This window comes from Pinus tabuliformis, chromosome 2_2, assembly GCF_031772625.1.
Source record: "Pinus tabuliformis cultivar Carrire ecotype Pingquan chromosome 2_2, CPIR1, whole genome shotgun sequence".
NCBI classification, from domain to species: domain Eukaryota; kingdom Viridiplantae; phylum Streptophyta; class Pinopsida; order Pinales; family Pinaceae; genus Pinus; species Pinus tabuliformis.
The window spans coordinates 803,176,588-803,188,140 of NC_142300.1; the positions used below are offsets into that span (position 1 = coordinate 803,176,588).

Sequence of the window (11,553 nt, forward strand, 5' to 3'; positions counted from 1 at the left end):
GGGTGCCACCGGTTTCAGTCGGGGTGCGACATGGAAACCCTAAGTTTCCCCAGGCTTGGGCGCCGACGGTTTCGGTCGGGGCACGACATGGAAACCCCAAGCTTCCCTAGGCTTGGGCGTGACTTGTAAACCGCAAAAAATTTTGTTCCGGGCGGAAACCCCAAATTTTAGGCGCGACATGGAAACCCCAATTTTTTTTCTACGCCGGGCGGAACCCCCAAATTTTAGGCACCGGGTGGAAACCCCAAATTTTTGGCGTGACATGGAACCCTCGAATTTTAAGTGCATGGTGGAAACCCCAAATTTTATGCGTCGGGTGGAAACCCTAAATTTTTGGCGAGACATGGAAGCCCCAAATTTTGGGCGTCGGGGCGCAGCATGGAAACCCCAAATTTTTGGTGTGACATGGAAGCCCTGAATTTTGAGCACCCGGTGGAAACCCCAAATTTTAGGCGCCGGGTGGAAACCCCAAATTTTTGGTGAGACATGGAAGCCCCAAATTTTGGGCACTGGGTGGAAACCCCAAATTTTGGGTGCCGAGGTGCAGCATGGAAATCCCAAATTTTGGGCGTCAGGGCGCGACATGGAAACCCCAGTGTTCCCAGGCTTCGGTGCCTTTTCCGTCGTAGTGTGGAAACCCCAAATTTCCCGCCCCCAAGCAATGAAAAATTGTCGTTTGGAGGAAGAGGCAGAGGCACAAGAGGGTTGCCCGAATTTTGTTTGTGACAAGAGCGAAGCTCTGAATCGAGGCGACCAAGGGCTGAATCTCAATGGATCGTGGCAGCAAGGCCACTCTGCCACTTACAATACCCCGTCGCATATTTAAGTCATCTGCAAAGGATTCTTCTCAACGACCGTTTGGAATTGAACTTCAAAGTTGCCCCGACCAAGATGCTTCACGGTCGCAGTTTGAAAATGACACGGGCCCCTGGGGGCGATAAAGCGACGCCCCTACTGTGGTTTGAGATACAGTCGAAGAGTGACATGCACCAATTCTAGCGTGGATTCTAACTTATAGGTGTTCAGTCATAATCCGACACACAGTAGCTTCGCACCACTGGCTTTTCAACCAAGCGCGATGACCAATTGTGTGAATCAACGGTTCCTCTTGTACTAAGTTGAATTACTATTGTGGTCTGGTTCATCAGTAGGGTAAAACTAACCTATCTCACGATGGTGTAAAACCAGCTCACATTCCCTATTGGTGGGTGAACAATCCAACACTTGGTGAATTCTGCTTCACAATGATAGGAAGAGCCGACATCGAAGGATAAAAAAGAAACGTCTCTATAAACGCTTGGTTGCCACAAGCCAGTTATCCCTGTGGTAACTTTTTTGACACCTCTAGCTTCAAATTCTGAAAATCTAAAGGATCGATAGGCCATGCTTTCACAGTTTGTATTCGTACCAAAAATCAAAATCAAATGAGCTTTTACCCTTTTGTTCCACACGAGATTTCTGTTCTCGTTGAGCTCATCTTAGGACACCTGCGTTATCTTTTAACATATGTGCCACCCCAGCCAATCTCCCCACTTGGTTCATCCCGCATCGCCAGTTCTTCTTACCAAAAATGGCCCACTTTGAGCTCTAGATTCCACAGCACGGCTCAATGGAGCAGTCGTACCCTCTTACCTATTTAAATTTTGAGAATAGGTCGAGGGCATTACGCCCCCGATGCCTCTAATCATTTGCTTTACCCAATAAAACTCGCACGTGAGCTCCAGCAATCCTGAGGGAAACTTCAGAGGAAACCAGCTACTAGATGGTTCAATTAGTCTTTCGCCCCTATACCCAAGTCAGACGAACGATTTGCACATTAGTATCGCTACGAGCCTCCACCAGAGTTTCCTGTGGCTTCGCCCTGCTCAGGCATAGTTCACCATATTGCGGGTCCCAACAGGTGTGCTTGCACTCGAACCCTTCGCATAAGCTCAAGGTTGGTCGACGATGCACCCCCCAGAGAGGGGATCTTTCCCGTCAGCTTCCTTGCGCCTTGCAGGTTTTCAAACTTGCCGACTTGTACACATGTTAGACTCCTTGGTCCATGTTTCAAGATGGGTCGAATGGAAAGCCCGCCAACAACACCCTGAGCGTGTAGGTGCACACGGCCCACCACAAGGGCGCACGCTTCGTTCCTTGACCACCGCAGCGGCAAACTAACAGGCAATAATCAACCTGCGCTTGTGATGATGCAGCAACCTGTGTTGGTTTGCACCTCAAGTCAAGTAGCGGACCAGCCTGAGCTGTTCCACATCCGACCAAGACGCATCGACAACCTCCATCTGCTTCCCTCAAGGAAAATTCAAGCACTCTTTAACTCTCTTTTGAAATTCCTTTTCATATTTCCCTCACGGTACTTGTTCCCTATCGGTCTCTCACCCGTATTTAGCCTTGGATGGAATTTACCACCTAATTAGGGCTGCATTCCCAAACAACCCGACTCGCTCACAACGCCTCGTGATGCGGCAGGGTCCCGGGCCGACGGGGCTGTCACCCTCTTAGGCACCCCCTTCCAAGGGACTTGGCCCAGGTCCGCTGCTGAGGACGCCTCTACAGACTACAATTCAGGCAGCGCCGCTGCCCGATTTTCATATTTAGCTCTTCCCGGTTCACTCACCGCTACTAGGGGAATCCTTGTAATTTTCTTTTCCTCTGCTTAATTATATGCCTAAACTCAGCGGGTTTTCTCGCTGAGGTCGCAAAGTTGGAGCTAAATCCGCCCTATCCCATGGGAGGACAAGAGAGAGCAAAGCAAATTCGAGCGATGCCACACAAAGCCCGCATTAGCTAACACTGATTGCCCATCCAAGGGGACAAGATCACCGCTCGCCGATGGTCGCCACGAAAGATCGCTTGAGGTATTTCATCTAACCGCACTGCATGGGGCATGGACGACCAGCTCCGTTGCTCCCTATCATATTGCAGGGAGCGCATTTGAATGGGATGCGATGCCCAGACAGACGTGCCCTCGACCGAGGCCTCGAGCGCAAATTGCGTTCAAAAACTCGATGATTCACGGGATTCTGCAATTCACACTAAGTATCGCATTTCACTACATTCTTCATCTTAACAAGAGCTGAGATATCTGTTGCCGAGAGTCATTTCCACATATTACTGAAAAATCTGCCACAAAACTGAATAGAGGTACCCCCCACAAAAAATGTAAGGCCAAGGCGCAAAAGGAGGAAAAACGCATGAGAGGCTCATGGGGGGAGGCTCGAACAGAGGAAAATCTCCCCCAGCCCCACACCCTCGCAAAAAGGGGGGAAATGCATGGAACAGCGATCGAGAAGGACTAGGGTGGCCACCCCAGGAGCTCACACTGCTTTTAGCCCTTCCCCGACACCATCCCACAACAATTCCCCCTTTTCTCCATAGAGCTAGGGACCGAAAGGAAGAAAAGGGTAGAAAAAAAAGCACAAGCCTCCAAAGCCCCATGCCTTCGACAAAAGGGGGGAATTGAAGGGCATGACAATCGAGAAGGATGAGGGTGGCCACCCCAGGAGCTCGCACTATGTTTCGTCCTTCCAGAACACCAATCCACAACAATCCCACCTTTTCTCTGTAACGCTAGGGGCCACAAGGAAGAAGGGAAGAAAACAAAAAGCGAGAAAGGGATATATCAACCGTGGCTACTGGCTCACAAGTTGAGGCTTCAAACAGAGAACAAGCTTCCCCGACCTCGTGCCTTTGCAAAAAGGGGGGAACTACAGGGGACGGTGATTGAGAAGGACTAGGGTGGCCACCTTGGGAACTCGCACTGCTTTTCGTCCTTCCCGAACACCAATCCACAACAATCCCACCTTTTCTCCACAAAGCTAGGGGCCGAAAGGAAGAAGGGAAGAAAACAACATGAAAGAAAGAGAGATATTGAACGCATCCACCGGCTCACAGGGGGAGGCTCAAACAAAAAACAAGCTTCCCCACCACCGTGCCTTCGCAAAAAGGGGGGAATTACAGGGGACGGTGATCGAGAAGGACTAGGGTGGCCACCCTCAGAACTCGCACTGCTTTTCGTCCTTCCTAAACACCAATCCACAACAATCCCATCTTTTCTCCGTAAAGCTAAGGGGCCAAAAGAAAGAAGGGAAGAAAACAACAGGAAAGCAAGAGATATCAAACGTGGCTATCGGCTCACAAGGGGAGGCTCAAACAGAGAACATGCTTCCCAAACCCCGTGCCTTTGGAAAAAGGGGGGAACTGCAGGGGACAGTGATCGAGAAGGACTAGGGTGGCCACCCTGGGAGCTCGCACTACTTTTCGTCCTTCCCGAACACCAATCCACAACAATCCCACCTCTCCTCATCACACCGAGTAGATGTCCGCTAACCAAAAAGAAATCAAACAAGGCACCCGATCAAAAAAGCGCCCCACCTCTTCACACCCTCCCACATGCATTCAACGCAACACCCTTTCCAGCTTTACAACATAGCAAACAACCAAGCAAATAAATCACAACCCAAAATTGACCAATAGAAAAGACGAGGGCCATGATGAGACCAGTGTCTGGAGCACGTCACTGAGAGGCAAACAACCCCCCAACCCAGTGGCACAAGGCTTCAAATGATAAATAGACTGCTGCCCATAACACAAACCCACCCTGCTATTGCACCCCTCTGTGTACAAAACACCCAACAACCTTTCCAGTGAGAGAGTCAACGGGGGTCAAAGAATCAAACTTCAAAGAGGAGTTGTCACGGGCCGACACTCAACACTGGAGAAAGTTGCGGGCCACAAATACATCGATGGTGCAAGGCCACTAGAGAGAGGGACGTTCGCAAAGCGCACACCAAGAAACGAAGAAATGACGCAAGTCCCACAAAAAACCCACAATCCAAAGGGAGGAACAAAGACACAACCCGCTACTTCTTTTTCCCTCAGAAGGGGAGTGGCTCATGAGAGGACGAGGAATCCCCTTGACGGCAAAGGCACGAGATAAGATTGCCACCCTCATGCCTGTCGGTGTGAAAAATTGCGATCTCGATGGAGATTAGAGCTTGGGTCACAACTTAGCATTTTTGATATGGGCTCGTTCGCCCAGGTGTGCCCTCGCCCTAACAACCTGCCCGAACAAGTTCACATGGATGCCCTCAAACGACCCGCCTGAACACGTTCACATGGACGCCCTCAAACGACCCGTCCGAATGAGTTGACACAGATGCCCTCGCTCGACCCGCCCGAATGAGTTTGCACGGACACCCTCGCCCGAATAACCCGCCCGAACAGGTTTGCATGGACGCCCTCGCCCGACCCGCCCGAATGAGTTTGCACGGACGCCCTTGCCCGACCCGCCCGAACGGGTTTGCACGAAAACCCTCGCCTAACCTGCCCGAACATTTTTGCACGGACGACCTCGCCCGACCCACCCGAACAAGTTGACATGAGCGGCCTCAAACGACCCACTCGAATGAGTTTACATGGAAAACGACCCACCCGAATGAGTGTTTACACGGCAAACGACCCACTCGAATGATTCGGGAAAACGGGAAACATAATCGTACACAAAGCCCAGCCCCGGTCACAACTTAACATTTTTTATACGGCCACGTGTGCTCTGGGCACCGTCACACCACACGACATGACGCGACCCGACCCATTTGCATGGGCACCCACACACGACACGTCCCGACCCACCCGAACGAAATTTGGGGTTTCCATGGGCGCACGACCCGAACGAAATTTTGGGGTTTTTGTGGGTGCACGACCCAAACGAAGGCACGAGGGAGCATCAGGCAAACGGGCCACACGAACGTGTAGAAGACACACGGGCGGTCACGACTTAGCATTTTTGGCACGGCCACATGTGCCTAGGCACCCACACATGGCATGACACAGCCCGACTGGCCTTGTGTGAGACGACCCAACCCGCCCGAACGCGTTTGCATGGGCACCTACACACGACAGGACATGACCCAACCCGAAAAAAATTTGGGGTTTCCTTGTATGCACAACCCTAACAAAATTTGGGGTTTCCATGGGTGCGCGACCCGAACGAAGGCACAAGGCAGCGTCGGTCAAACGGGCCACACGAACATGTAGAAGGCACACCGGGGGTCATGACTTAGCATTTTTGGCACTGCCACGTGTGCCCGAGCACCCACGCACGACATGGCCTGACCCGCCCGAACTAAGGCACGATGGAGCGTCAGGAAAACGGGTCATGCGAACGTGCAGGAGGCACACGGGTGGTCACGCCCTAACATTTTTTGCATAGCCACATGTTCCTGAGCACCCACGCATGGCACGGCATGACCCGACCCGACTCGACTCACCCGAATGCATTTGCACAGCACCCACACATGACACGACCCGACCCGCCCAAACGGAATTTGGGGTTTCCATGTGTGCACGGCCCGAAAAAAATTTGGGGTTTCCATGGGTGCACGATGCGAACGAAGGCCCGAGGGAGCATCGGGTAAATGGGATGCATGAATGTGAAGAAGACACATGGGCAATGATGACTTAGAATTTTTGGCAGGGCCACGTGTGTCGGGGCACCCACACACAGCACGGCACGACCCGACCCACCCTGGGAGAGCTGACCCAAATCGCCCGAATGAAATTTGGGGTTTCCATGGGTGCACGACCCGAACAAAGAACACACACGGGTGGTCATGACTTAGCATTTTTGGCACGCCCACGTGTGCCCGCGCACCCCCACACATGGCACGACACGGGATGACCCGGCCCGCCCGAAGGAAATTTGGGGTTTGAACGGGTGCACGACCCGAACGAAGGCACGAGGGTAGGAATCTCTTTGACTCTAATACATAAATATACCTAGGGTAACATGCCCTTAAGGTCTTCAACATTTTCTTTTGACTCTTTATAACTCTTTAACATGTGCTAGGCCTATTTCAATGAGCAAGAAACTCAATGAAAAATAATATATATATATATATATATATATATATATATTATTTATTTTCTTGAATAAATACAAATATCAAAAGTAAATTTATGAAGACCGAACCCCGTTACACTTTCTTCAACACCCCCTCTTAACTAGGGAGGTATTCATAAATCATTACAAGGTGTTTGACTATTTTTCAGTCTTGAATAATTCAAATAAGAGAAACCAGATTGGCAACCCATCCGTTATAGCATCATATTATCCAACATTGTTCATAGCAAGGCCTTGACTAACAACTTTATCTCTCATAAGATCATAGCACAATGTTAGCGAGGCCAATGGCTTATAAACACCTTGGTCATTGTCTATAAAGGTACATACCCACCCAGGTGTGCCCTGAGTATGACCTTCCAGGACAATTCTTGTCTTGGGTGCCCTACACATCCTCCAAGAGCATCAGATGCCAAATTATTGCCCAATCCTCCCGTTATTTCTTGCCAAGTGAAGACAATAATGTTGTGTCTATCTCTTCCCCTTGATTGGGGAAGACATGCCCAAGTTTCCTTTGACAAGGAACTTGCCCAAGCTCCTTTGTAGTTGGGAACTTGTTAGAAGTCCCTCTTAGCTAGGGACTTGTCCATTCATCAACAACATCTTCTTCGTGGGTCTTTTAGCCGCTTGATCTCCTTCTTTCCTTCGATGTCATGAAGTCTTTGTTTGAACTTCTTCTTAGTAAGGTACCGACCATCGATCATTTCCCCCCCTGGTTTGTCATGTCATTGCTCCCTTTGTGGAAAGTGGCCTTCTTGATATATATCAAGTCCTTTTTGTCATCTAGCTACTCCTTTGTCACCTTGTCTATCCTTCATAACACTTATCACATGGATGCTTAGTTTTACTCGCTAGTTCCCGTACTTTGATTTAGTGGCCCTTCATGACTTCATCATGATATTGCTCTTCATCATGACATATTTGTAGAGTTGAATCAGTTATCTGCACCTTACTATCTCCAAGGCCTTCGTAGGTGTCAAGGGTCCTTTATCTTTTTCTTCCTTTGTCAGAGTTTACGTGCCTTCTTTCGAGAGATTTTGAGGAATCTTGTCAAATAGTTATTCTTTGTGACCGCGATGTTCTTCATTTGCTTCTTATTGGATTGATTGAGCTTTACTCCACTATAGAACATGCCTCCGAGCATGTCGTTGGCAAAAGAGATCCTTTTATTCTAGAACTTTTCCCATGGCCCAATCAATATATATGATGACATGACTTAAACTTTGATGCATACATACCTCATCTTGATTATGCTTTTATCATCGCGGCTTTATTTGATAGTTCTCCTCGATTGGTGTAGCCTTTCTTGCTTCATCTTCTCTCACTTGTATATCATCCTCTCTTGAATCCCATAAATGGGACCCCCAATGAGACCTCTACCCCCTTTGAAAGAAGACTTTAAGCAAAGAGGTTGACTTAGTCATAGGAGGATCTTCCTTCTTTTGCTTCTTGTCATCTTCTTTCACTTCTTGAGTTACATGAGCTTCTTCCCTTTTTCTCCTGTTGTTGTTGTCCTTCTTAAGTTTAGGACAATCCCTTTTATAGCGTCCATACTCTTGGCATCCAAACCGTTGGACTTTGGGAATGTAGTGGTCCCAACCAATTTGTTACTTTCCTTGCAAAAAGACACTGAGGTATACTCAGAAGGGGACATATACTTACTTGATAGAGTTTGAGATGTAGTGAAATTGCTTTCTTCTTGAAGACTTGATGGCTTGCCTTCCTTAGATCTTGATGTTGTTCAAGTTGCTTTCTTCAAATGGACTTGCTTGATGACTTGACTCGTAGTGCCTTTCATTCTTCAAGATGGTGTAGCTTGATGTAGGTCCCTCTTTGATTTGTTCTTCTTGTAGGTGCCTTTATACAAGGTGTTTCTTCTTGCTTTGTAGTCTTCCATGATGAATGATAGATGGTAGACCTTCTTGTCCTTTATGTGATTGAGACTTCTTGGCTTGACGCTTCAACCTTGCAGATGTTCTTGAGATTCCCTTTCCTTGATGTGTCACCTTAGCTTCGATACCGTGTTGAAGAATCTGGGACAATGGGGTATAGCGGGATTCTTCTAGACTTGATAACAATTTGTGAAGCTCTTTTGCAATTTATCGTGTTATCTTAATCTTCTTCTCTTCTTATTAATGCATGTGTGTTTACTTTCATCAAACTGGTGCCAAAAACATAAGAACAAGAACACAAGCTGTTGGCTATCTGCCAGGGAAAAACATCTCTCTCTCTCTCAGAGGAAAACCCTTTCATAAGCTTCTTATTGGTCATTGGGAAGCCCTAGACCCTTGACAATAATATCCCCCAAGCACAAGTCGAGTCCTTCCTCCTCTCTGCACTTTGTTTCTTCGACACTTCATTCCCTGACACTCTGTCCTTCTTTCAACTTTTGATAGTCCATGGTGGACTAGCTCTAGAAGAGACTCCAACCTTTGATCCTTAGCGAGGTCCTTTACCAATGAAAAACCTTCATTCTCTTGACCAACCGAGCCTTTTTCTTGATGTGAGGTTGTAGGCTCAATGTACACCAAGTTTACTGCACCTGGGGCGATTTCCATCGCGACAAGACATGGAAACCACCAAATTTCCCGCACTTGGGATGCTTTCGACAAGGCGGGACATGGAATCCCATGGTTCCCCGCAATTTGATGACCTTTGTCGAGGAGGGACTGGGAGACCCCATGTCACGCTCCTATCCTAGTGGTAGTATTTCAACCACGCATAAGCGGGTGCAGCACCACCGTACTTTTTCCTTTTACCAATACTTGAGTACACGGTCTGTGTCTACTTCAACACTCGGTCAATTTTCCAATAAGTGTTCTTAAAAATGCAGCGAAAATAACTTACCATAAATTTATCTTCTTCAATTATTCTTTCAACTTGTCGTGTTGTGTGGTCGTGTTGCACTGGCCTGCGGCCTGCACGACACAACTCCACACCTGAACTATGAACCTGTCTGCCCGACTTTCCCTTCCACGGCGCCGAAACTCTACCCGTCAGTGCGGTCCATAGTGAGGGTGCATGGCCCGCATGTAGTGTGGCCTACCTACCTGGATGGTAACCCCCCCCGCTCTGCCTGTCCACGCTACCAAGCCCGACCCGCCCTATGTAATCCGCCTTCCAGTGTGGCCCTCTTAACTGCGTCCTTCTCTTCCTTTCGTTTTCACCCAACTGCGTCCTTCTCTTCCTTTCGTTTTCGCCCAACTGCTTCCTTCGCACTTGTTCTGTGATGTGGAAGTCTGAGTTCGATGTCCCTTCGTCGAATGCCATCCTCCTTACTTATACGCATCCTTTCACCCAAGGACCGTGTCTCTCGAGGATAACAAGGGTCGGCTTCATCAACATGCATGCCCGGCTGACCTGCCACATAACCTCGACACGCCCCATTCTAACGAACTGCCGTGTCCCTTCATGTGCACCGTCGCACCCATGGGTTGGCTCCAACACCTCGCCAATTACACCCGTCGCCACACGTCGCACACTTGCCCGCATCCTAACTCATCTGCACATGGTCACCTCTTTCATCCGGGCACGCAACAAGGGGCGCCCGTGCCCCTTCTATCGGTGGCTCGCCCATCGTGTAAGTAGCAAGGGGCATGCGCCATGCCCAACATGGCGCGAGCGACATGGGAACCCCACGTGTCACGCCCCTAGGCCTACAATAGTCTTTCAGCCGTACTTGGTGAGGTGCGGTGCCACTGAACACTTTCTTTTCACCAATACTTATGTTCATGGAATACGCCTAACCATTAGTCTACTTAGTTTGTTTTTCGCAACCAAGTGTTATTATGTTTCCTTTATACCAATGAACACCCATACACATTCATTATCATCAGCAATTATACATGAAGAACACAATTGCACAATATAAAGGGAGGGGCAAATCCTTAAACAATGAGTCTGCCCAAATACAATATATTATTCAACTCTACAATGTTTACGAGGCTTTACAAGTATACTTGGGAAACACCAAGTTTCATACTCAACCAATTTTACAAATAGGAAACACCTTTGTGTGCCAACCGAGTTCCTTGCTCGAGCTGGGCGGGCGCGCCCTCACACGAGCTGCCAAATGTACTCCTTGACCGATCCTCGTTTACCGCTGCACAATGGGCGGGCGACCTCACTCGAGTCACCCCGCATTTCCTTTTGCATGATAGGTGGGCGACTTACCCGAGTCACCCGAGACACCTCCGTGCTTCTTCTTCCATGATGGGTGGGCGACCTACCCGAGACACCCCGTGTCACACCGAATGGCGGGTGCCTTCCTTACCCGTGCCCTCACCCGATAACCGAAAGCTGTGCGTATCGTGTGTGCTTGCCCAAGAGCGGGCGCATATATGCCTGCACCTATTTTGCGACCTGCTCCACTACTTCGCACTTTTTTCTTGATCACTGAATGCTCATGTTTGAATGTCCATCTTCAAATGAATGCCAAATGCTCCAATGTCTTGCCATATTTATACGTGCGGTTGGGCGATTCGCTGCCCAAGCCGAATCGACCACCGCATGCCAAAACACCCTTTACATGTCGCAAAATTGCCATCCAATTGTTGGTCGGCAAACAATCCTTTGTTCAAGTCGCCCCAACATGTAAGTCGGCCCGTGGGTTATGCCAAATGCTCCCATGCTATAAACCAACCATCGCT

General features: G+C 49.0%; 1 non-coding gene and 2 pseudogenes across 1 annotated transcript; all 3 read right to left on the minus strand.

The window, feature by feature from the left end:
* Positions 1-741: 741 nt before the first annotated feature.
* LOC149195333 (25S ribosomal RNA) lies at positions 742-1,501 on the minus strand (annotated as a pseudogene; the record flags this gene model as incomplete).
* LOC149195334 (25S ribosomal RNA) lies at positions 1,502-2,682 on the minus strand (annotated as a pseudogene).
* A 264-nt stretch (positions 2,683-2,946) lies between these two features.
* On the minus strand, positions 2,947-3,100 carry LOC149195335 (5.8S ribosomal RNA). Its single transcript, XR_016255300.1, has one exon. It is a non-coding gene; the product is annotated as a 5.8S ribosomal RNA (ribosomal RNA).
* Between the last annotated feature and the right edge of the window lie 8,453 nt (positions 3,101-11,553).